Raw genomic sequence first — 25,016 nt, forward strand, 5'->3', positions numbered from 1 at the left:
TGTGATGCAGGGTCACTATAGCAACAGAGTTCTCTCTCTCCTCTCTGCTCTGCTGTTCTCTCTGCTCTCTGCTCTCTCTTGCTCTCCCTGCTCTCTCAGCTGTTCTCTCTCTGCTCTCTCTCTCTGCCCTCTCTGTTCTCTCTCTCTCTGCTCTCTCTGCTGTCTCTGCTCTCTGCTCTCCCTCTCTGCTCTCTTCTCTCTCTGCCCTCTCTCTTCTCTCTCTCTTCTCTCTGTTCTCTGCTCTGTTCTCTCTGCCCTCTCTCACTCTTTGCTGTTCTCTCTTTTTCTCTGCTCTCTGCTCTCTCTTCTCTCTCAGCACTCTCTGCTCTCTGTTCTCTCTCACTCTACTCTCTCTATCTCTGCTCTCTCTGCTGTCTATCTCTGCTCTCTCTCTCTGCTCTCTCTCTGCTTTCTCTGCCCTCTCTCTGCTCTCTGCCCTCTCTGCTCTATCTCTCACTCTCTGCTCACTCTCTGCTCTCTCTCTGCTCTCTCTGCTCTCTCTCTGCCCTCTCTCTGCTCTCTCCCTCTCTGCTCTATCTCTCTCTCTCTGCTCTCTCTCTGCTCTCTCTCTGCTCTCCCTCTCTGCTCTCTTCTCTCTCTGCCCTCTCTCTTCTCTCTCTCTTCTCTCTGTTCTCTGCTCTGTTCTCTCTGCCCTCTCTCTGCTCTCTGCTCTCTATCTCCTACTCTCTGCTCTCCCTCTCTGCTCTCTTCTCTCTCTGCCCTCTCTCTTCTCTCTGTTCTCTGCCCTCTCTCTTATCTCTCTCTTCTCTCTGCTCTGTTCTCTCTGCCCTCTCTCTGCTCTCTCTCACTCTCTGCTCACTCTCTGCTCTCTCTCTGCTCTCTCTGCTCTCTCTCTGCTCTCTCTGCTCTCCCTCTCTGCTCTCTTCTCTCTCTTCTCTCTCTCTTCTCTCTGTTCTCTGCTCTGTTCTCTCTGCCCTCTCTCTGCTCTCTGCTCTCTCTGCTCTATCTCTCTCTCTCTGCTCTATCTCTCCCTCTCTGCTCTCTTCTCTCTCTGCCCTCTCTCTTCTCTCTGTTCTCTGCCCTCTCTCTTCTCTCTCTCTTCTCTCTGCTCTGTTCTCTCTGCCCTCTCCCTGCTCTCTCAGCACTCTCTGCTCTCTGTTTTCTCTCTGCCCTCTCTCTCTCTGCCCTCTCTGTTCTCTCTCTCTCTGCTCTCTCTGCTGTCTCTGCTCTCTGCTCTCCCTCTCTGCTCTCTTCTCTCTCTGCCCTCTCTCTTCTCTCTCTTCTCTGCTCTGTTCTCTCTGCCCTCTCTCACTCTCTGTCTCTGCTGTTCTCTCTTTTTCTCTGCTCTCTCTGCTCTCTGTCACTCTACTCTCTCTATCTCTGCTCTCTCTGCTGTCTATCTCTGCTCTCTCTCTGCTCTCTCTGCCCTCTCTCTTCTCTCTGCTGTCTATCTCTGCTCTCTCTGCCCTTTCTCTCTGCCCTCTCTCTGCTCTCTCTGCCCGCTCTCTGCTCTCTCTGCCCTCTCTCTGCTCTCTCTCTCTCTGCTCTATCTCTCACTCTCTGCTCCTGTGCTCTCTCTGCTCTCCCTCTCTGCTCTCTTCTCTCTCTGCCCTCTCTCTTCTCTCTGTTCTCTGCTCTGTTCTCTCTGCCCTCTCTCTGCTCTCTGCTCTCTGCTCTCCCTCTCTGCTCTCTTCTCTCTCTGCCCTCTCTCTTATCTCTCTCTCTTCTCTCTGTTCTCTGCCCTCTCTCTTCTTTCTCTCTTCTCTCTGCCCTCTCTCTGCTCTATCTCTCTGCTCTCTCAGCCTGCTTTCTGCTCTCTCTCTGCTATCTCTCTCTGCTCTATCCCTCCCTGCTCTCTCTCGCTCTCTGCTCTGCTGTTTTCTCTGCTCTCTCTCTCTTCTCTGCTGTTTTCTCTGCTCTCTCTGCTCTCTCACTATCTCTTTGATTTCTCAGCCTGCTCTCTGCTCTCTCTCGCTTTCTCTGCTCTCTCTGCCCTCTCTCTTCTCTCTGCTCTATCTCTCTGCTCTCTCCCTCCCTGCTCTCTCTCGCTCTCTCTTCTCTCCCAGCCTGCTCTCTCTCTGCTCTCTGCTCTGCTGTTCTCTCTTTTCTCTGCTCTCTATTGCTCTCTCTCTGCTCTCTTGCTCTCTGCTCTCAGCACTCTCTGCTCTCTGTTCTCTCTCAGCACTCTCTGCTCTCACTCTCTCTCCCTCTCTTCTCTCTCACTCTGCTCTCTTCCCTCTCTCTGCTCTGTTCTCAAATCTTCCTGCTCTCTCTCTCTGCTCTCTCATTCTGCTCTCTGCTCTCTCCCTGCTCTCTCTTTGCTCTCTGCTCTCTCTTTGCTCTCTACTCTCTCTTTGCTTTCTCAGCCTGCTCTCTGCTCGCTCTCTCTCTGTTCTCTGCTCTCTGCTCTCTCTCTGCTCTCAGCCTACTCTCTGCTCTCTTTCTGCTCTCTGCTCTCTGTCCTCTCTCTTCTCTCTCTTTCACTCTCTGCTCTCTCAGCCTGCTTTCTACTCTCTCACTCTCTCCCTCTCTGCTCCCTCTCTGCTCTCTCTCTCCCTCTGCTGTTTTCTCTGCTCTCTCTCTCTTCTCTGCTGTTTTCTCTGCTCTCTCTCTCTGCTCTCTCTGCTCTCTCACTATCTCTTTGATTTCTCAGCCTGCTCTCTGCTCTCACTGCTCTCTCTCGCTTTCTCTGCTCTCTCTGCCCTCTCTCTTCTCTCTGCTCTATCTCTCTGCTCTCTCCCTCCCTTCTCTCTCTCTTTCTGCTCTCTGCTCTCTCTCTCTTTCTGCTCTCTGCGCTCTCTCTCTAGCCTCTCTGCTCTCACTCCCTCTGCTCTCTCTGTTCTCTCTGTTCTCGCTCTGCTGCTCTCTCTCTTTGCTCTGCTCTCTCTGATCTCTTTCTGTTCTCTGCTCTCTCCCTCTCTGCTCTCTCAGCCTGCTCTCTGGTCTCTCCCTCTCTCTCTCTAATGCTCTCTGCTCTCTCAGCCTGCTCTCTACTCTCTCGCTCTGCTCTCTCGCTCTGCTCTCTCACTCTGCTCTCTCTCCCTCTTCACTCTCTGTTCTCTGCTCTCTCTTTTCTCTGCTCTCTCTCTGCTCTCTCTTTCTGCTCTCGTTCTCTGCTGCTCTCTCTCTTTGCTCTGCTCTCTCTGATCTCTCTCTTTCTGTTCTCTGCTCTCTCTCTCTGATCTCTTTCTGCTCTCTGCTCTCTCTCTGCTCTCTCTCTTCTCTCTCTCTTCTCTCTGTTCTCTGCTCTGTTCTCGCTCCCTCTCTGCTCCCTCTCTGCTCTCTCTCTCTCCCTCTGCTCTCTGCCCTCTTCTCTGCTCTCTCCCTTCTCTCTCTCTTTCTGCTCTCTGCTCTCTCTCTCTTTCTGCTCTCTGCGCTCTCTCTCTGCCCTCTCTGCTCTCACTCCCTCTGCTCTCTCTGTTCTCTCTGTTCTCGCTCTGCTGCTCTCTCTCTTTGCTCTGCTCTCTCTGATCTCTTTCTGTTCTCTGCTCTTTCCCTCTCTGCTCTCTCAGCCTGCTCTCCGGTCTCTCCCTCTCTCTCTCTAATGCTCTCTGCTCTCTCAGCCTGCTCTCTTCTCTCTACTCTCTCGCTCTGCTCTCTCGCTCTGCTCTCTCACTCTGCTCTCTCTCCCTCTTCGCTCTCTGCTCTCTCTGTTCTCTGCTCTCTCTCTGCTCTGCTGCTCTTTTCTCTGCTCTCTCTCTTTTCTCTGCTCTCTCTGCTCTCTCTCTTTCTGTTCTCTGCTCTCTCTCTCTGATCTCTTTCTGCTCTCTCTCTGCTCTCCCTCTCTGCTCTCTCTGTTCTCTCTGCTCTCTCTCTGCTCTCTCTGTTCTCTCTTTTCTCTGCTCTCTCACTCTGCTCTATCCCTCCCTGCTCTCTTCTCTCTCTGCTCTCTCTCTCTGCTCTCTCACTCTCTCTTTGATTTCTCAGCCTGCTCTCTGCTCTCTCTTCTCTGCTCTGTTCTCTCTGCTCTCTGCTTGCTCTCTACTCTCTGCTCTATCTCTCACTCTCTGCTCTCTCTGTTCTCTCTTTTCTCTGCTCTCTCTCTGCTATCTCTCTCTGCTCTATCACTCCCTGCTCTCTCTCGCTCTCGGCTCTCTCTTCTCTCTCACTCTCTCTTTGATTTCTCAGCATGCTCTCTGCTCTCTCTGCCCTCTCTTCTCTCTGCTCTATCTATCTGCTCTCTCTCTCTGCTCTCTCCCTCCCTGCTCTCTCTCGCTCTCCCAGCCTGCTCTCTCTTCTCTCCCAGCCTGCTCTCTCTGCTCTGCTGTTCTCTCTTTTCTCTGCTCTCACTCTATCTCCCTCTCTTCTCTCTCACTCTGCTCTCTTCCCTCTCTCTGCTCTGTTCTCAAATCTTCCTGCTCTCTCATTCTGCTCTCTGCTCTCTCTCTAATCTCTCTCCCTGCTCTCTCTCTCTGCTTTCTACTCTCTCTCTGCTCTCTCACTCTCTCTTTGCTTTCTCAGCCTGCTCTCTGTTCTCTGCTCTCTCTCTCTGCACTCTCAGCCTACTCTCTGCTCTCTACTCTCTGCTCTCTGTCCTCTCTCTTCTCTCTTTCACTCTCTGCTCTCTCAGCCTGCTTTCTGCTCTCTCTCTGCTCTCTCCCTCTCTCTTCTCTGCTCTCTCCCTTCTCTCTCTCTCTCTTTCTGCTCTCTGCTCTCTCAGCCTGCTTTCTGCTCTCTCTCTACTCTCTCACTCTCTCTCTCTTTCTGCTCTGTCTCTCTGCGCTCTCTCTCCCTCTCTGCTCTCTCTCTCTCTCCCTCTGCTCTCTCTGCTCTCTGCCCTCTCTCTTCTCTGCTCTCTCCCTTCTCTCTCTCTCTCTTTCTTCTCTCTCTCTCTCTTTCTGCTCTCTGCGCTCTCTCTCTCTGCCCTCTCTGCTCTCACTCCCTCTGCTATCTCTGTTCTCTCTCTTTGCTCTGCTCTCTCTGATCTCTTTCTGTTCTCTGCTCTCTCCCTCTCTGCTCTCTCAGCCTGCTCTCCGGTCTCTCCCTCTCTCTCTCTAATGCTCTCTGCTCTCTCAGCCTGCTCTCTTCTCTCTACTCTCTCACTCTGCTCTTCTGCTCTCTCGCTCTGCTCTCTCTCCCTCTTCGCTCTCTGCTCTCTCTCTGCTCTGCTGCTCTTTCTCTTTTCTCTGCCCTCTCTTCTCTCTCTTCTCTCTGTTCTCACTCTCTCCTCTGCTCTCTCTTCTCTCTTCTCTCTCTCTTTTCTCTGCTCTCTCTGATCTCTCTCTTTTTGTTCTCTGCTCTCTCACTCTCTGCTCTCCGGTCTCTCCCTCTCTCTCTAATGCTCTCTCCTCTCTCAGCTTGCTCTCTACTCTCTCGCTCTGTTCTCTGCTCTGCTGCTCTTTCTCTTTTCTCTGCTCTCTCTTCTCTCTGTTCTCTGCTCTCTCACTCACTCCCTGTTCTCTCTCTGCTCTCTGCCCTCTCCCTTCTCTCTCTCTCTCTTTCTGCTCTCTGCGCTCTCTCTCTCTGCCCTCTCTGCTCTCTCTCTTTGCTCTGCTCTCTCTGTTCTCTCTGTTCTCGCTCTGCTGCTCTCTCTCTTTGCTCTGCTCTCTCTGATCTCTTTCTGTTCTCTGCTCTCTCCCTCTCTGCTCTCTCAGCCTGCTCTCCGGTCTCTCCCTCTCTCTCTCTAATGCTCTCTGCTCTCTTCTCTGCTCTCTCACTCTGCTCTCTCTCCCTCTCTGTTCTCTGCTCTCTCTCTGCTGCTCTTTCTCTTTTCTCTGCCCTCTCTGCTCTCTGTTCTCTCACTCACTCCCTCTGCTCTCTCTCTTTTCTCTGCTCTCTCTGTTTTTGTTCTCTGCTCTCTCACTCTCTGCTCTCTCAGCCTGCTCTCCGGTCTCTCCCTCTCTCTCTAATGCTCTCTCCTCTCTCAGCCTGCTCTCTTCTCTCTGCTCTCTCAGCCTGCTCTCTACTCTCTCGCTCTGTTCTCTGCTCTGCTGCTCTTTCTCTTTTCTCTGCTCTCTCTGCTATCTCTTCTCTGTTCTCTCACTCACTCCCTCTGTTCTCTCTCTGCTGCTCTCTCTCTTTTCTCTGATCTCTCTCTTTCTGTTCTCTGCTCTCTCAGCCTCTGCTACTCTCTCGCTCTGCTCTCTCAGCCTGCTCTCTACTCTCTCGCTCTGCTCTCTCTCTTTTCTCTGCTCTCTCTCTGTGCTCTGCTCTCTTCTCTCGCTCTCTGCTCTCTGCTCTTTCTCGCTCTCTGCTCTCTTCTATCTCTCTCACACACTCTCTGCTCTCTCTGTGCTATGCTCTCTTCTATCTCTCTCTCACACTCTCTGCTCTCTCTCGCTTTATATCTTGACAGGGGTGCAGTTTGGACAATCACCACTTGATGGCAGTGTTAAACCAGAAGTGATGAAAACAACATCACTGCAGAGAGAGAGAGTCTAATATACTGATATACAGTGCATTCAGAAAGTATTCAGACCCCTTGACTTTTTACACATTTTGTCACGTTACAGCCTTATTCTAAAATGGATTACATTGTTTTTTCCCCTCATCAATCTACACACAATAACCCAGAATTACAAAGCAAAAACTGTTTATTTTATGTGTGCAAAAGTATATTTAAAAAAAACTTAGATATCACATTTACATAAGTATTCAGACCCTTTACGCAGTACTTTGTTGAAGCACCTTTGGCAGTGATTACAGCCTTAAGTCTTCTTGGGTTTGACGCTACAAGCTTGGCACACATGTATTTGGGGAGTTTCTCCCATTCTTCTCTACAGATCCTCTCAAGCTCTGTCAGGTGGGATGGGGAGCGTCGCTGCACAGCTATTTTCAGGTCTCTCCAGAGATGTTCGATCAGGTTCAAGTCCGGGCTTAGGATCATTGTCCTGTTGTCCAGTCTGTATGCTATACTGGGAGGGTAGAGAGTCAGAACAGATAGAGGACCTGGAGCCCTGAGGGGGAGAGAGAGAGAGGGAGGGTAGAGAGTCAGAACAGAGGGAAAGAGAGAGAGAGAGAGAGGAGGGTAGAGAGTCAGAACAGAGGGAAAGAGAGAGAGAGACAAAAGGAGAGATTAGTCAGCAGAAATTAATCAGGACGACGTTCGTCTTTAAATTTACTTATTTATTTCTCTCTTTCCCCACTGAGGAGGATAAAGGACACACACACACGTGTTTATATCACCTTCTGGGGACACCTGTTCTCACACCACATTCTGGGGACACCTGTTCTCACACCACATTCTGTGGACACCTGTTCTCACACCACATTCTGGGGACACCTGTTCTCACACCACATTCTGGGGACACCTGTTCTCACACCACATTCTGGGGACACCTGTTCTCACACCACATTCTGGGGACACCTGTTCTCACACCACATTCTGGGGACACCTGTTCTCACACCACATTCTGGGGACACCTGTTCTCACACCACATTCTGGGGACACCTGTTCTCACACCACATTCTGGGGACACCTGTTCTCAAACCACATTCTGGGGACACCTGTTCTCACCACATTCTGGGGACACCTGTTCTCACACCACATTCTGGGAACACCTGTTCTCACACCACATTCTGGGGACACCTGTTCTCACACCACATTCTGGGAACACCTGTTCTCACACCACATTCTGGGGACACCCCTTTCCTGACAACCTGGAGACAAAACGAAAATATCAACAAATCTTAAACAATAATCTATAATAAATACACCCCTTCAAATGTAATTGATTCATTGAAATCAGGGTAGATGACATTGTGGGGACTGGGAAGGTGATCAATGTGGGGACACAAGAGGAAACTCCTTATTTGGTGTCAACAGGAAGTCCCATCTGGGGACCAAGTTCTGACCAACTAGTACCATCTGGGGACAATAGTGTCGGCTGTTGTTTAGGGCACAAGGGGAGGATGGATTCTAATCTAGATCAGTTTGAATGGCCTTTAGGCATATCAGAACCACTAGAGAATGGATTCTAATCTAGATCAGTTTGAATGGCCTTTCAGCATATCAGAACCACTAGAGAATGGATTCTAATCTAGATCAGTTTGAATTGCCTTTCAGCATATCAGAACCACTAGAGAATGGATTCTAATCTAGATCAGTTTGAATGGTCTTTCAGCATATCAGAACCACTAGAGAATGGATTCTAATCTAGATCAGTTTGAATGGTCTTTCAGCATATCAGAACCACTAGAGAATGGATTCTAATCTAGATCAGTTTGAATGGTCTTTCAGCATATCAGAACCACTAGAGAATGGATTCTAATCTAGATCAGTTTGAATGGCCTTTCAGCATAACAGAACCACTAGAGAATGGATTCTAATCTAGATCAGTTTGAATGGTCTTTCAGCATATCAGAACCCACTAGAGAATGGATTCTAATGTAGATCAGTTTGAATGGCCTTTCAGCATATCAGAACCCACTAGAGAATGGATTCTAATCTAGATCAGTTTGAATGGCCTTTCAGCATATCAGAACCACTAGAGAATGGATTCTAATGTAGATCAGTTTGAATGGCCTTTCAGCATATCAGAACCACTAGAGAATGGATTCTAATCTAGATCAGTTTGAATGGCCTTTCAGTATATCAGAACCACTAGAGAATGGATTCTAATGTAGATCAGTTTGAATGGCCTTTCAGCATATCAGAACCCACTAGAGAATGGATTCTAATGTAGATCAGTTTGAATGGCCTTTCAGCATATCAGAACCCACTAGAGAATGTTGCCGGGCCTCTTTAGCATCAGATGCATATCAACCTGCAAGGTGTGCAAACATGCTTGATAAATAAATGCTTAATAAATAGTACATAAACTATTGTAAATTATTAACAGCATAAAGAAATATTAACGGGAATATATCAGTAAAAATTACAATAGTTATTTGTTTAGAGAGTCAAGGATATGTTTTGTATAATTCTACAGTCCTAGAAAACACAAAGGCCTACAGCCTATTTCTGTTTCCCTGACAATAAAACACTACAGTGGAATCCATTTGATCTACTTTATTTATAGGTTCCATTAGTAATAGAGTTACAGCTTCTAACAGAAACTAACAGATATTAATTACAGCCAGGTGATTAGTTATAGTCATTAATAATAACACTATAACCAGCCAGGTGATTAGTTATAGTCATTAATAATAATACTATAACCAGCCAGGTGATTAGTAATAGTCATTAATAATAACACTATAACCAGCCATTTGATTAGTTATAGTCATTAATAATAATACTATAACCAGCCAGGTGATTAGTAATAGAGTTATAGTCATTAATAATAACACTATAACCAGCCATTTGATTAGTTATAGTCATTAATAATAATACTATAACCAGCCAGGTGATTAGTTATAGTCATTAATAATAATACTATAACCAGCCAGGTGATTAGTAATAGTCATTAATAATAACACTATAACCAGCCATTTGATTAGTTATAGTCATTAATAATAATACTATAACCAGCCAGGTGATTAGTTATAGTCATTAATAATAACACTATAACCAGCCAGGTGATTAGTTATAGTCATTAATAATAACACTATAACCAGCCAGGTGATTAGTAATAGAGTTATAGTCATTAATAATAACACTATAACCAGCCAGGTGATTAGTAATAGTCATTAATAATAACACTATAACCAGCCAAGTGATTAGTAATAGTCATTAATAATAACACTATAACCAGCCAGGTGATTAGTTATAGTCATTAATAATAACACTATAACCAGCCAGGTGATTAGTTATAGTCATTAATAATAACACTATAACCAGCCAGGTGATTAGTTATAGTCATTAATAATAACACTATAAACAGCCAGGTGAATTTATTTGCTGTATTCCTGAACAAAAGCACCAGTGAACAATTGTAAAGGATTAATTGCATGAAGAAATATTTGTGTAAATATATTCATGACAAGATATAAAAACAGACATTTGTTGATTGAATCAGACACTGTATTGTGCCCTTACACCCTTTACACATGAACCAATCACGTCTTCTCTTTACCTTATACCCTTTACACATGAACCAATCACGTCTTCTCTTTACCTTACACCCTTTACACATGAACCAATCACGTCTTCTCTTTACCTTATACCCTTTACACATGAACCAATTACATCTTCTCTTTACCTTATAGCCTTTACACATGAACCAATCACGTCTTCTCTTTACCTTATACCCTTTACACATGAACCAATCACGTCTTCTCTTTACCTTATACCCTTTACACATGAACCAATCACGTCTTCTCTTTACCTTATACCCTTTACACATGAACCAATCACGTCTTCTCTTTACCTTATACCCTTTACACATGAACCAATCACGTCTTCTCTTTACCTTATACCTTTTACACATGAACCAATCACATCTTCTCTTTACCTTATACCCTTTACACATGAACAAATCACGTCTTCTCTTTACCTTATACCCTTTACACATGAACAAATCACGTCTTCTCTTTACCTTATACCCTTTACACATGAACCAATCCTGTCTTCTCTTTACGTTTCGGGTCCACAGCTTCGGGGATTAGTGTGAACAAGCCCCTCAAACAAATCAGTTGCACTGCAAACAGTTTTCATGGGCCTTGTTTCCTGTGCACCTGCCAACTTGACATTATGTCTTATTTTTCCCAAGTGGGAGCTGTGGTGCTTGGGGAACAGGGAGTACTTTGTTAAGATGCTTTGCGTTAGGGAGAATTCCACAAGAAGCAGAGACAATAATTTTGCCATTTATATTTGATTAAATAAAATTGTTAAAATGGCCAAATCTTCTCTGTGAATTTTCCTTACAGAAAAATGTAGTTTCAGACCCTTTAGCGAGTTTTAGAGAATTCAGAATAGCAGAGACTAAAGAGGAGGAGACAGGAACAAACACATCAATAAGATTTACCTGGTTCCTTACAGCCTCCCGTATCATCAGAATAGCAGAGACTAAAGAGGAGGAGACAGGAACAAACACATCAATAAGATTTACCTGGTTCCTTACAGCCTCCCGTATCATCAGAATAGCAGAGACTAAAGAGGCGGTAAGTGGAGACAGGAACAAACACATCAATAAGATTTACCTGGGCAGGTTCCTTACCTGATCTTCCTGCCACAGCCTCCCGTATCATCTCTGGTATCCTATGATGTCTGCATATACAGGATCTATTAAACTGTCTCCTCATGTCTCACCTGCAGAACCATCTCTGGTATCCTATGATGTCTGCATATACAGGATCTATTAAACTGTCTCCTCATGTCTGACCAGTAAAACCATCTCTGGTATCCTATGATGTCTGCATATACAGGATCTATTAAACTGTCTCCTCATGTCTTACCTGTAAAACCATCTCTGGTATCCTATGATGTCTGCATGTACAGGATCTATTAAACTGTCTCCTCATGTCTCACCTGCAGAACCATCTCTGGTATCCTATGATGTCTGCATGTACAGGATCTATTAAACTGTCTCCTCATGTCTTACCTGTAAAACCATCTCTGGTATCCTATGATGTCTGCATATACAGGATCTATTAAACTGTGTCCTCATGTCTTACCTGTAGAACCATCTCTGGTATCCTATGATGTCTGCATGTACAGGATCTATTAAACTGTCTCCTCATGTCTCACCTGTAAAACCATGTCTGGTATCCTATGATGTCTGCATATACAGGATCTATTAAACTGTCTCATATGTCTCACCTGTAGAACCATCTCTGGTATCCTATGATGTCTGCATGTACAGGATCTATTAAACTGTCTCCTCATGTCTCACCTGTAGAACCATCTCTGGTATCCTATGATGTCTGCATGTACAGGATCTATTAAACTGTCTCCTCATGTCTCACCTGTAGAACCATCTCTGGTATCCTATGATGTCTGCATGTACAGGATCTATTAAACTGTCTCCTCATGTCTTACCTCTCTTTCCCTCTGTTCAAACCCTCTACCTACAGAACCGTTGTCTGTGTTGTCTGTTGTGTTGTTCTCCTCTACCTACAGAACCGTTGTCTGTGTTGTCTGTTGTGTTGTTCTCCTCTACCTGCAGAACCGTTGTCTGTGTTGTCTGTTGTGTTGTTCTCCTCTACCTACAGAACCGTTGTCTGTGTTGTCTGTTGTGTTGTTCTCCTCTACCTGCAGAACCGTTGTCTGTGTTGTCTGTTGTGTTGTTCTCCTCTACCTGCAGAACCGTTGTCTGTGTTGTCTGTTGTGTTGTTCTCCTCTACCTGCAGAACCGTTGTCTGTGTTGTCTGTTGTGTTGTTCTCCTCTACCTACAGAACCGTTGTCTGTGTTGTCTGTTGTGTTGTTCTCCTCTACCTGCAGAACCGTTGTCTGTGTTGTCTGTTGTGTTGTTCTCCTCTACCTACAGAACCGTTGTCTGTGTTGTCTGTTGTGTTGTTCTCCTCTACCTGCAGAACCGTTGTCTGTGTTGTCTGTTGTGTTGTTCTCCTCTACCTACAGAACCGTTGTCTGTGTTGTCTGTTGTGTTGTTCTCCTCTACCTACAGAACCGTTGTCTGTGTTGTCTGTTATGTTGTTCTCCACTTCTGAAGCCCCTGAAACACATGTCCAGACATGTTCTATACAGGTGCTTTTGTTGCTAATAATTGCTTATAACTGGATTCTAAATTATTTTAACATTTTAGTAGAGACACTCGTATCCAGACAAATAGGGTTAAGTGCTTTGCTAAAGGAACAAACACATCAATAAGATTTATCTGGGCAGGTTTCTATACCGATCTTCCTGCCATGGCCTCCCACATAATCTCTGGTGAGCCAAGGGAAATACATTTATACAGAATTCCACTGATCAATACTGAAACCCTACGATATGCTGTTTGCACATACAGTATCTATTAAACTGTCTGCTCAAAGGGTATTTGTGTGTCATTAATGAATATGTTATGGCTGAAACTGAGAATTAAACAGGTTCCTAAAACCAGCTGTGCCTTAAATTCTTTCATTCCACATCTACATGTTTACCTTGTGGCTCACACGACCTTCCAGAAGTTTCTGCAGTCAAGTCTGTGTCTCTTCATCTGGCTCAACAAACTCTGAAATACAAGCAATAATGTCTGTTAGCAGGGAGGGAGAAACAGGCAGGTTGCTCAGTCACCATGAGATTGTTAAGGTACAGTGAGGGAAAAAAGTATTTGATCCCCTGCTGATTTTGTACGTTTGCCCAATGACAAAGAAACGATCAGTCTATAATTTTAATGGTAGGTTTATTTGAACAGTGAGAGACAGAATAACAACAAAAATATCCAGAAAAACGCATGTCAAAAATGTTATAAATTGATTTGATTTTAATGAGGGAAATAAGTATTGATACATGATACATGATACTGGATGATACATTTATCTCTCTTTATGACATCTACCACCTCATTTTGTGTCATATCATTGATGAGTTTCCACAGTCCCTTGATTATCCCATCTGGAACAGGTTGTACATGGACACAAATAGCCTGGTGTTTTACCAGGTTTCAGTCGTATACCACTCAGTCTGCACCTTTTCATGTGTTTCCATAGAAATTTTCTTTCAAAGAGACCGTGGCAGTTTGCACAGTGCAAGAAATCTTTTGGATTTACATTTGGGTAACTGGTTTGTTTGCAAGGAACTATAACACCTTCTCCTTCTCTTATGACTTTGATGTTGTGTGCTCTATCCCCTCGTTGTCTCAGTCTGGTCAGTTGGAGCTTTCACTCTTTGGAGTTCTTTGGGAAAGAAGAGGCTTTTGCGACTTCAGCTTCACCTTCATGAATCACTTCTAGATGCCGGGTGATTGTTGATTGTGGTTTCTCACAGAAGAGACAGTCATGTTTTTTGGTGTATCTTCTTGATCCATCTTTAGTCTTTGTAATGTGCATGACTTCCAGTGAACTTGTGGATTCTGGCCCAGAGGTGTCAGATTCAGTATTTCTATGTGTTTTATAGGTATTGTTTGGGCGTCTTTAGGAGCAGATCTTGCTTTGGTGGGGCCTTTGTTCTTCAATACAGTGCAGCGCTCTACGCTGCTCTCGTTGTCACTTTCTGTTCCTGACTCATATTCATCATCTGTTATTTCTATACTGCTGATTGAGTCTTCAGGGTCATATCCAACTATGCCTTTGTCAAGACGGCCATATTTAGGTGCAGATCTGGCTGTAGTGAGGCATTTGTCCTTCAATGCATTACATTTCTCTAAACTGCTCTCACTTTCACTTTCTGTTCCTGGCACATACTCATCTTCTGTTATTTCGATGCTGCTGATTGAGTCTTCAGAATCATATCCAAGCATTTGTTTGAGCTGAAATCATAAAATCAAATCAGAATTGATACATTTGTTTTACTGAATAGATTGTCTGATCACTGAAAACCTGACCTGTTTCACTCCAACATATCAACTCTTACATACTAAACCAATAGCTGTACAATCATGTCCTGATGATTTGTAATCATTCCATTACCTATTTTGTAGGCTAATGCTCAGTACACACCCACAATCCCATGGGGCAGAAAGAGCCAAAGAACCCTTTTAGGTTCTAGATAGCGGTGTATATAAAGGATATCCACAGATGTTGTCCTGAGCTTAGGAGAGGGTAGCAATCTGTTGTTCTGCCACTGAACAAGGCAGTTAACCCACTGTTCAGGAGCTGACTAAGGGGAGGGTAGCAATCTGTTGTTCTGTCCCTGAACAAGGCAGTTAACCCACTGTTCAGGAGCTGACTAAGGGGAGGGTAGCTGACTGTTGTTCTGCCCCTGAACAAGGCAGTTAACCCACTGTTCAGGAGCTGACTAAGGGGAGGCTAGCAATCTGTTGTTCTGCCCCTGAACAAGGCAGTTAACCCACTGTTCAGGAGCTGACTAAGGGGAGGGTAGCTGACTGTTGTTCTGCCCCTGAACAAGGCAGTTAACCCACTGTTCAGGAGCTGACTAAGGGGAGGCTAGCAATCTGTTGTTCTGCCCCTGAACAAGGCAGTTAACCCACTGTTCAGGAGCTGACTAAGGGGAGGGTAGCAATCTGTTGTTCTGCCCCCTGAACAAGGCAGTTAACCCACTGTTCAGGAGCTGACTAAGGGGAGGGTAGCAATCTGTTGTTCTGCCCCCTGAACAAGGCAGTTAACCCACTGTTCAGGAGCTGACTAAGGGGAGGGTAGCAATCTGTTGTTCTGCCCCCTGAACAAGGCAGTTAACCCACTGTTCAGGAGCTGACTAAGGGGAGGGTAGCAATCTGTTGTTCTGCCCCCTGAACAAGGCAGTTAACCCACTGTTCAGGAGCTGACTAAGGGGAGGGTAGCAATCTGTTGTTCTGCCCCCTGAACAAGGCAGTTAACCCACTGTTCAGGAGCTGACTAAGGGGAGGGTAGCAATCTGTTGTTCTGCCCCCTGAACAAGGCAGTTAACCCACTGTTCAGGAGCTGACTAAGGGGAGGGTAGCAATCTGTTGTTCTGCCCCTGAACAAGGCAGTTAACCCACTGTTCAGGAGCTGACTAAGGGGGGGGGTAGCAATCTGTTGTTCTGCCCCTGAACAAGGCAGTTAACCCACTGTTCAGGAGCTGACTAAGGGGGGGGTAGCAATCTGTTGTTCTGCCCCTGAACAAGGCAGTTAACCCACTGTTCAGGAGCTGACTAAGGGGGGGGTAGCTGACTGTTGTTCTGCCCCCTGAACAAGGCAGTTAACCCACTGTTCAGGAGCTGACTAAGGGGAGGGTAGCAATCTGTTGTTCTGCCCCCTGAACAAGGCAGTTAACCCACTGTTCAGGAGCTGACTAAGGGGAGGGTAGCAATCTGTTGTTCTGTCCCTGAACAAGGCAGTTAACCCACTGTTCAGGAGCTGACTAAGGGGAGGGTAGCAATCTGTTGTTCTGCCCCCTGAACAAGGCAGTTAACCCACTGTTCAGGAGCTGACTAAGGGGAGGGTAGCAATCTGTTGTTCTGCCCCTGAACAAGGCAGTTAACCCACTGTTCAGGAGCTGACTAAGGGGAGGGTAGCAATCTGTTGTTCTGCCCCTGAACAAGGCAGTTAACCCACTGTTCAGGAGCTGACTAAGGGGAGGGTAGCTGACTGTTGTTCTGCCCCTGAACAAGGCAGTTAACCCACTGTTCAGGAGCTGACTAAGGGGAGGGTAGCAATCTGTTGTTCTGCCCCCTGAACAAGGCAGTTAACCCACTGTTCAGGAGCTGACTAAGGGGAGGGTAGCAATCTGTTGTTCTGCCCCTGAACAAGGCAGTTAACCCACTGTTCAGGAGCTGACTAAGGGGAGGGTCGCAATCTGTTGTTCTGCCCCTGAACAAAGCAGTTAACCCACTGTTCAGGAGCTGACTAAGGGGAGGGTAGCAATCTGTTGTTCTGCCCCTGAACAAAGCAGTTAACCCACTGTTCAGGAGCTGACTAAGGGGAGGGTAGCAATCTGTTGTTCTGCCCCTGAACAAGGCAGTTAACCCACTGTTCAGGAGCTGACTAAGGGGAGGGTAGCTGACTGTTGTTCTGCCCCCTGAACAAGGCAGTTAACCCACTGTTCAGGAGCTGACTAAGGGGAGGGTAGCAATCTGTTGTTCTGCCCCCTGAACAAGGCAGTTAACCCACTGTTCAGGAGCTGACTAAGGGGAGGGTAGCAATCTGTTGTTCTGCCCCTGAACAAGGCAGTTAACCCACTGTTCAGGAGCTGACTAAGGGGAGGGTAGCAATCTGTTGTTCTGCCCCTGAACAAGGCAGTTAACCCACTGTTCAGGAGCTGACTAAGGGGAGGGTAGCAATCTGTTGTTCTGCCCCTGAACAAGGCAGTTAACCCACTGTTCAGGAGCTGACTAAGGGGAGGGTAGCAATCTGTTGTTCTGCCCCTGAACAAGGCAGTTAACCCACTGTTCAGGAGCTGACTAAGGGGAGGCTAGCTGACTGTTGTTCTGCCCCTGAACAAGGCAGTTAACCCACTGTTCAGGAGCTGACTAAGGGGAGGGTAGCAATCTGTTGTTCTGCCCCCTGAACAAGGCAGTTAACCCACTGTTCAGGAGCTGACTAAGGGGAGGGTAGCTGACTAAGGGGAGGGTAGCTGACTAAGGGGAGGGTAGCTGACTAAGGGGAGGGTAGCTGACTAAGGGGAGGGTAGCTGACTAAGGGGAGGGTAGCTGACTAAGGGGAGGGTAGCAATCTGTTGTTCTGCCCCTGAACAAGGCAGTTAACCCACTGTTCAGGAGCTGACTAAGGGGAGGGTAGCAATCTGTTGTTCTGCCCCTGAACAAGGCAGTTAACCCACTGTTCAGGAGCTGACTAAGGGGAGGGTAGCAATCTGTTGTTCTGCCCCTGAACAAGGCAGTTAACCCACTGTTCAGGAGCTGACTAAGGGGGGGGGTAGCAATCTGTTGTTCTGCCCCTGAACAAGGCAGTTAACCCACTGTTCAGGAGCTGACTAAGGGGAGGGTAGCAATCTGTTGTTCTGCCCCTGAACAAGGCAGTTAACCCACTGTTCAGGAGCTGACTAAGGGGAGGGTAGCAATCTGTTGTTCTGCCCCTGAACAAGGCAGTTAACCCACTGTTCAGGAGCTGACTAAGGGGGGGGGTAGCAATCTGTTGTTCTGCCCCTGAACAAGGCAGTTAACCCACTGTTCAGGAGCTGACTAAGGGGAGGGTAGCAATCTGTTGTTCTGTCCCTGAACAAGGCAGTTAACCCACTGTTCAGGAGCTGACTAAGGGGAGGGTAGCAATCTGTTGTTCTGCCCCTGAACAAGGCAGTTAACCCACTGTTCAGGAGCTGACTAAGGGGAGGGTAGCAATCTGTTGTTCTGTCCCCTGAACAAGGCAGTTAACCCACTGTTCAGGAGCTGACTAAGGGGAGGGTAGCAATCTGTTGTTCTGCCCCTGAACAAGGCAGTTAACCCACTGTTCAGGAGCTGACTAAGGGGAGGGTAGCAATCTGTTGTTCTGCCCCTGAACAAGGCAGTTAACCCACTGTTCAGGAGCTGACTAAGGGGAGGGTAGCAATCTGTTGTTCTGTCCCTGAACAAGGCAGTTAACCCACTGTTCAGGAGCTGACTAAGGGGAGGGTAGCAATCTGTTGTTCTGCCCCTGAACAAGGCAGTTAACCCACTGTTCAGGAGCTGACTAAGGGGAGGGTAGCAATCTGTTGTTCTGTCCCTGAACAAGGCAGTTAACCCACTGTTCAGGAGCTGACTAAGGGGAGGGTAGCAATCTGTTGTTCTGTCCCTGAACAAGGCAGTTAACCCACTGTTCAGGAGCTGACTAAGGGGAGGGTAGCAATCTGTTGTTCTGCCCCTGAACAAGGCAGTTAAACCACTGTTCAGGAGCTGACTAAGGGGAGGGTCGCTGACTGATGGACCTTCAGCATGAAACATATCCAATGGGGTGGGGGCAGGCAAAAGTGTTTACAAAACATTAGTCTTATTTACAATAAAGAGGACTCCAAAATTACACAACATATTATTTAGAATTCATTTCAATTGGGCATAAAATAAATCAGAAACAACCAAAACAAACTACAAATGTATCCAACAAGTTTGTAGAGTCACAAGCTTGATGTAGCCATTGATGGTAATAAGGGATACATACTAAGTAAGGGTAGGCCTAATGCTCTCAAGAGAGGATGAGAGTTTAGGGAGGAGATCGTTGCATTTCTCTGCAATTGCCGCCAGAACAAACCCAACACATACTGGTGTAAATGATTACCGGGTCCTGTCAATACTGGTGTAAATGATTACCGGGTCCTGTCAATACTGGTGTAAATGATTACTGTGTTTGTAGAAACTGACACACCCCTGGATGCTGACACATAATCAACATGTTTAAAACACTGAAAAATCCCCTCAAATCAACTCAGGTTTTGGCCAAAAATGTGATCTAATGCATTGTATACATCTGGGGACCTACTGTATAAGAAAGCACACAGGAAATGCCATCGGTGTAACGTTTAGTTTTGAACATCCTATTCTGGTCAGATGCAGGACTGAACTTTTCAGGAGAAGAGCAATACCCTCATTAGTTGGGCTACTAAATGAGCCCACAAGAGCCTAACTACTGAGTTCTTATTGCTAAGGTTTTTATTTCATATATTTCAATGTATTGTATATTTAGTTAACTCTTGATGTATGTAACAAGTGCACTGCATTCCAGTACAATTGATGTTAGACTATAAATGTGTATTTGTGAAATAGTAAATAAATAAATAAAAGAAAATGTGAAAAAATAAATCCTAATTTCATCTAAGACTTTAGTAAAGTTCTTACCAGGTTTTGGGCTGGACGACATCAGCTTTGATGACCTGAAATAAGTGAACCAAGACAACAATTAGACATCAATTACATCTTGGTAGTAAAGAGACACTGTCTGCATTACAACATATTGCATGACAGGGTAGTGAATTGCTCATCCTCCCGGCTCTTCCAAGATGGGTGGTAACTTCATCTAGCATCTTAATAAAGAGAGTTCCTCACCTGTGTTTAATGAAGATGGGGGGTTATTTCATCTAGCATCTTAATAAAGAGAGTTCCTCTCCTGTGTTTAATGAAGATGGGTAGTAATTTCATCTAGCATCTTAATAAAGAGAGTTCCTCACCTGTGTTTAATGAAGATGGGTGGTAATTTCATCTAGCATCTTAATAAAGAGAGTTCCTCTCCTGTGTTTCATGAAGATATTTGCAGCACAGGGTTTCTATTTCAGAAAAGGGGCAGAAAAGTCCCTAACTGTTGTTTAAAAAAGGAGTGCAGATGCTCTGATAGCAGATGGTCTGAAGACTAATATTGTTCCTTACTGTTTAGGTCAGGGACACGGTCAAATTAGTATCTGGGCCTGAGATAGGCCTACAGTGCATATTGTGCCACCAACCATTAAAATGTCTGTCTCCATTTGAATGTTGTTGCTTTTTTTAGATCTCAAAAGGCATTAATATGTTTATTTTGTTCTCATCAATCCTACTTACCACCATGTTCTTCCTTTCCATTGGAAATCGAAAAGAAACACCTTTGCAGAATCATTGTACTGATCAGCTCGGACCTCGCCCTCCTGTTGTGTAAGCAGTTCACCTCGGTACTCCACAACAAAGTCTCCTTTGGATATGAATTCAGTGGCAAAAACTCCCCGTCCTTAGCAGACACAAAATACAAACATTAGGAGATATTGCATTGTGCTTGTCAATTATTACAGAGAATAATCACTGTCTGGAGGTCCACTCCGGTCACATGATCACCCCATTCAACTTGCCAAGCTTCTCCAAAAACAACTGTTCTCATAAAATGACCTCACACTGTCTAAAAGTGATCTCACACATATCACTGCCAATCAAAATGAGGTTCAGGTGTGCAGCAGGGGGTTTAGGGAGGGGGATGCGCTGCTCTGTCTTTCAAGAGGCTAGATTCAGTTGTCACTCTTACTTTGTCTTCTAAACCAATGATTGGTTTTCAAGGTGGGCCTTTTCAGGTGGAAGGAGATTTCAGATGGAGCATCGTGTGACTGTAGTGGACCTTTAAGAATCCTATGACCATAATACAAAGACATGGCTATTCCTTTAAACCTTTTTCCTGGGTGACTGTGCCCATATATCCCAATTCACTGTTTCCCACTAACCTCTAAAATGTACATCTGATTCATCTAATTCATAGCTGTCATATTTAGGACTGTCAGAAATATATTCAATCTTCACCTTACCTTTAAAGATATTGATAAAACGCTGGTAAAGTACTGGTTTATCAATGTTTGATCTGATGTGATGCTCTGCATCCTCCATGGGCCGGAGTCGCCTGGAAGATCTCTCCGTCAGGCCAACTCAAATCCTTAATCTGTGGAATAAAGCAGACATTATAAACTGGGTAGTTTAGGGTCCTGGATGTTGATTGGCTGAAACTGTGGTATATTTAAGAAATAAGGCACCTGGGGGTTTGTGGTATATGGCCAATATACCAAGGTTAAGGGCTGTAACCAGGCAGGCACTCCGCGTTGCCTCTTACGTAAGAACAGTCCTCAACCTTTCCTTGTGCTTTACTGCTTAACTATACCAAGGCTGTCAGACAATCAACATTCATGGCTTAACCTACAATTTATAAGAGACATAATGTATGTTTGTTAGATGACTACAAAACAAGCACGTTAGAAGCAGTAAAAAATGCCATCTGTGACTTTCCCTCTTCCACTCTGCTATGAGATGCAAGGTGGGGTGCACAACCCCTGGTTTCCAGCCAGCCAACTTTAGCTCGCTAAACTAACACCATCTAATGTTATCAAACTGCTACCGTCTCAAGTTCATCTATGGGGATCACGTGTCCCATTTAGCTGTCTATGCATGTTACTTATAACCACACTGATAGAACTGACTGAAATAGCCATAAAATATCAGTCTCTTTATCAACAGTTATGTTAACTAATCAAGCTACCCGCCCAAATGTCAACAAACTTGGCTCACTAGTGCATTAGCTAGATAGTGAGCTAACATTAGCACTAGCAACAAACAAGCTAACTAGGCTAACATAGTTCATAAACCAATACAACGATTTATGGTGGTGGAATTGTACTACAGCATGAAAATAACTTTCCATATCATTTCAATTGTTGAAAATATGATATTGCTCACCTTTCTTTTAGGAACAGCGGGGACTTGCAGATGGGCCGCCCCGTGTTACCGGACGAGCTTCTCCAGATGAAAGTGATTTTCCCTCTCTGGCTCTGCGCGGTAAAGTGGAGTGGGGGAGGGGGAATCACAACGTGGGGACAGAGATAGTCATATAGGGGACGTGTCACCACAGTGGTGTGTGTGCATCTGTCAAGGCGCTGGAATCCTATACAATCGACATGACTGATGTTGATATTTCAGTTGTGTAGTAAATATTCTATAGACCTAAGAAATAGGCTAATACGTTGCAAAATGAATGCATTTCCCTAGGCCTATAGGTCATAGGAAACTTCAAGACACCAACATGTACATTTTAAGGATTCAGAAATTGTATTGATTGATCCAGAAACACATAGGAATAAGGTGAATAGGCCTTGGCTATTTTCTGACATAGGAAGGGCTGGCTTACCTGGGCTATTGCCCCTGGGCCCCGGAGAAATAAAACAATATACAGTATGTAGTATATATTTATGTTTTACTGCAACCGCCAACCACAGGGGGATTCAGGAGCCCACTCTCAATGAGTGTAGAGGCCTGCTGCTGCGGACACTTTGTTATTTGTCAGATGGGGAGGAGAGGAGGTAGGGGGGACACTTGTTTAATTAATTGATTAATAAAAATATATAAACTGCATAATAAATAAATGTGACTAGTAAAATGTGTGATTCAGGAGCTGGGACCAAGCCCGTAGGGGGCCCAAGGGGCAAAACAAATACAAAATAAATACTTTTTACAATTATTATTATTTTTTTAATCCAACCACAGGAGCCCGCTCTCAATGTTTAAAATACAACAGAGCATAATTTAGCCAAAGAGGATCAATAGTTTCTACAAAAATAACTATCAAAAAGACATACAGTACATGTACTGTATCTGCCAAAATAAAAGAAACACCAACATAAAGTGTATTAAACGCATAGTTAAAATGAAATGAAATCAAATTGTATTTGTCAACTGCATCAAACACAACAGGTGTAGGCACTACCTTGAAATGCTTACTTACAAACCCTTACTTACGTAAGCCTAGGAGTTGACGTCCCGATGGATAGGGATCAACCCGTAATGCTCGTAGTCGACATTGTCACACTGAACCCTTTCACGATGACTAAGCTCACGTTTTCTGAAGATGTCTAATACGTAGGAGCTCCCTCTGTCTTCCAGAGCGGCTTCGGCAAGCTCCTTCTCGCAACGGAAAAGATGCTCTCTGGACCCGCTCGTAGTAGCTCTCGTCATCTCCCTGCACGGTCCTATCGGATAGCCCAAGGTGTCTGGACTATCAAGCGTTTGATGTCTGGTTCACGATACCAACGTGCTTTCTCGTATACTTACAAAGTGCGCAGCTTATGAGCCGAGCCTCCAGCATGGTCTGGATGCTGTTCAGAGCCTTATGTTGTCTGTGTAGCAACAGGCAGACCCTGAGCAACCTAAACCGAGGTGGTGGTTATTACCACTACTACCAGGACGACAGCGACGATGAGGACAGCGACGACGACAGTGATACCATATACCCCACTACCCTATCACATGGAAACACCAGCAGGATCACTGACATAGGGAGGCGAGTAGCACCTTCCTTTGTAAGTTCTAAATAGACAGTACACAGATAGATCCCTGTGCTTAATGAACTAGCTTCTGATTTCCTCTGGCGGTGATAACGGACCCTGGCCGCGTAGAACTAAGGCAGGGAATGCAACACAGAACCAGTGTCTACTGAGGAATCCACATAGATGTGCACCCGATCATAGGCAGTTCATTCTCAATTACTGTCACATCAATTGTCTTTCAAAATGTGGTGTCGCTGTCATCTTTCAAATAAACACAACCAAGATATATGTATATGCAAGACATATTTTATTTCAAGGCAATAGATATATAAGGTTGGCTGATACAAAAGGGTATACACATTACCCAGGTGTAATATGGTCAATTAAAGTAAGGTATAAAATCGTAAACATGTGACATTGAGAACATCACCATATTAATTTTTATCAGTCAGGGCCCATTGTCAAACAAGACCTAAAATAACCTTTAGGCATCATGTCACCACACGGTCCCACATGTAGACTCTTGTAGGCTGAGGTAACACTATACAAACATCATTGCTCTACTTTAAAGGAAACTGTAACACTCTGTGGTTGTGGACATGTGAGTGAGACCTTGGTTTGTGCTGTTGTGGAGACCTTTGTGGGCTATACTCGGCCTTGTCTCAGGATTGTTGTTGGTGGTTGAGGATTTCCCTCTAGTGGTGCGGGGGCTGTGCTTTGGCAAAGTGGGTGGGGTTATATCCTTCCTGTTTGGCACTGTCCGGGGGTTTCTTTCGGATGGGGCCACAGTGTCTCCTGACCGCTCCTGTCTCAGCCTCCAGTATTTATGCTGCAGTAGTTTATGTGTCGGGGGGCTGGGGTCAGTTGGTTACCTGGAGTACTTCTCCTGTCTTATCCAGTGTCCTGTGTGAATTTAAGTATGCTCTCTCTAATTCTCTCGTTCTCTCTTTCTCTCTGAGAACCTGAGCCCTAGGACCATACGTCAGGACTACCGGGCATGATGACACCTTGCTGTCCCCAGTCCGCCTGGCCTTGCTGCTATTCCAGTTTCATCTGTTCTGCCTGCGGTTATGGAACCCCTACCTGTCCCAGACCTGCTGTTTTCAACTCTTAATGATCGGCTATGAAAAGCCAACTGAGATTTATTCCTGATTATTATTTGACCATGCTTGTCATTTATGAACATTTTGAAAATCTTGGCTCTCTCAAATTTTCTCCTTCTCTCTTTCTTTCTCTCGGAGGACCTGGGCCCTAGGACCATGCGTCGGGACTGCCGCCAGTGGTGACTCCTTGCTGTCCCCAGTCCAGCTGGCCTTGCTGCTATTCCAGTTTCAGCTGTTCTGCCTGCGGTTATGAAACCGCCACCTGTCCCAGACCTGTTGTTTTTCAACTCTTGATGATCGGCTATGAAAAGCCAACTGAAAATTATTCATGATTATTATTTGACCATGCTTGTCACTTATGAACATTTTTGAACATCTTGGCATAGTTCTGTTATAATCTCCACCCGGCACAGCCAGAAGAGGACTGGCCACCCCTCATAGCCTGGTTCCTGTCTAGGTTTCTTCCTAGGTTTTGGCCTTTCTAGGGAGTTTTTCCTAGCCACCGTGCTTCTACACCTGCATTACTAGCTGTTTGGGGTTTTAGGCTGGGTGTCTGTACAGCACATCAAGATATCAGCTGATGTACGAAGGGCTATATAAAATAAAATTGATTGATTGAGACCAATAACATCATCGCCACTGTTGTGGTAGGAGCTAAACTCCTCAACAATATTGATGTAATTACCTCCTGAATTACCATCTGAGGGGCATGTGAACATGCTGTTGGCATTCCTGCCATTGAAACAGTAATTGCTATCATCTTTGGTACGTTGCTGGGCCAGGTGAGGTGTTACTGTTTCCATCCCAATCCTGGTGGCCAACAAAGCTATGACATGGACCAAAGTAGCACCTTCACTGGGTTTACAATCTA

At 45.4% G+C, this 25,016-nt stretch overlaps 1 protein-coding gene and 2 long non-coding RNA genes across 6 annotated transcripts in view; 2 read left to right on the plus strand and 1 right to left on the minus strand.

Annotated features, from left to right (window-relative positions):
* Positions 1–25,016, plus strand: part of LOC139583688 (NLR family CARD domain-containing protein 3-like) — a 672,088-nt gene that overhangs the window by 137,501 nt on the left and 509,571 nt on the right. The gene's annotated exons all lie outside the window — the stretch shown is intronic.
* Positions 8,994–11,818, plus strand: LOC139569901 (uncharacterized). Its single transcript, XR_011673976.1, has 2 exons — positions 8,994–10,895; positions 10,992–11,818. It is a non-coding gene; the product is annotated as an uncharacterized lncRNA (long non-coding RNA).
* Positions 19,743–24,996, minus strand: LOC139569769 (uncharacterized). Its single transcript, XR_011673968.1, has 4 exons — positions 24,768–24,996; positions 21,460–23,654; positions 20,541–20,671; positions 19,743–19,978 (listed from the first exon to the last, which is right to left on the minus strand). It is a non-coding gene; the product is annotated as an uncharacterized lncRNA (long non-coding RNA).

Source organism: Salvelinus alpinus, chromosome 1 (assembly GCF_045679555.1).
Source record: "Salvelinus alpinus chromosome 1, SLU_Salpinus.1, whole genome shotgun sequence".
Classification (NCBI taxonomy): domain Eukaryota; kingdom Metazoa; phylum Chordata; class Actinopteri; order Salmoniformes; family Salmonidae; genus Salvelinus; species Salvelinus alpinus.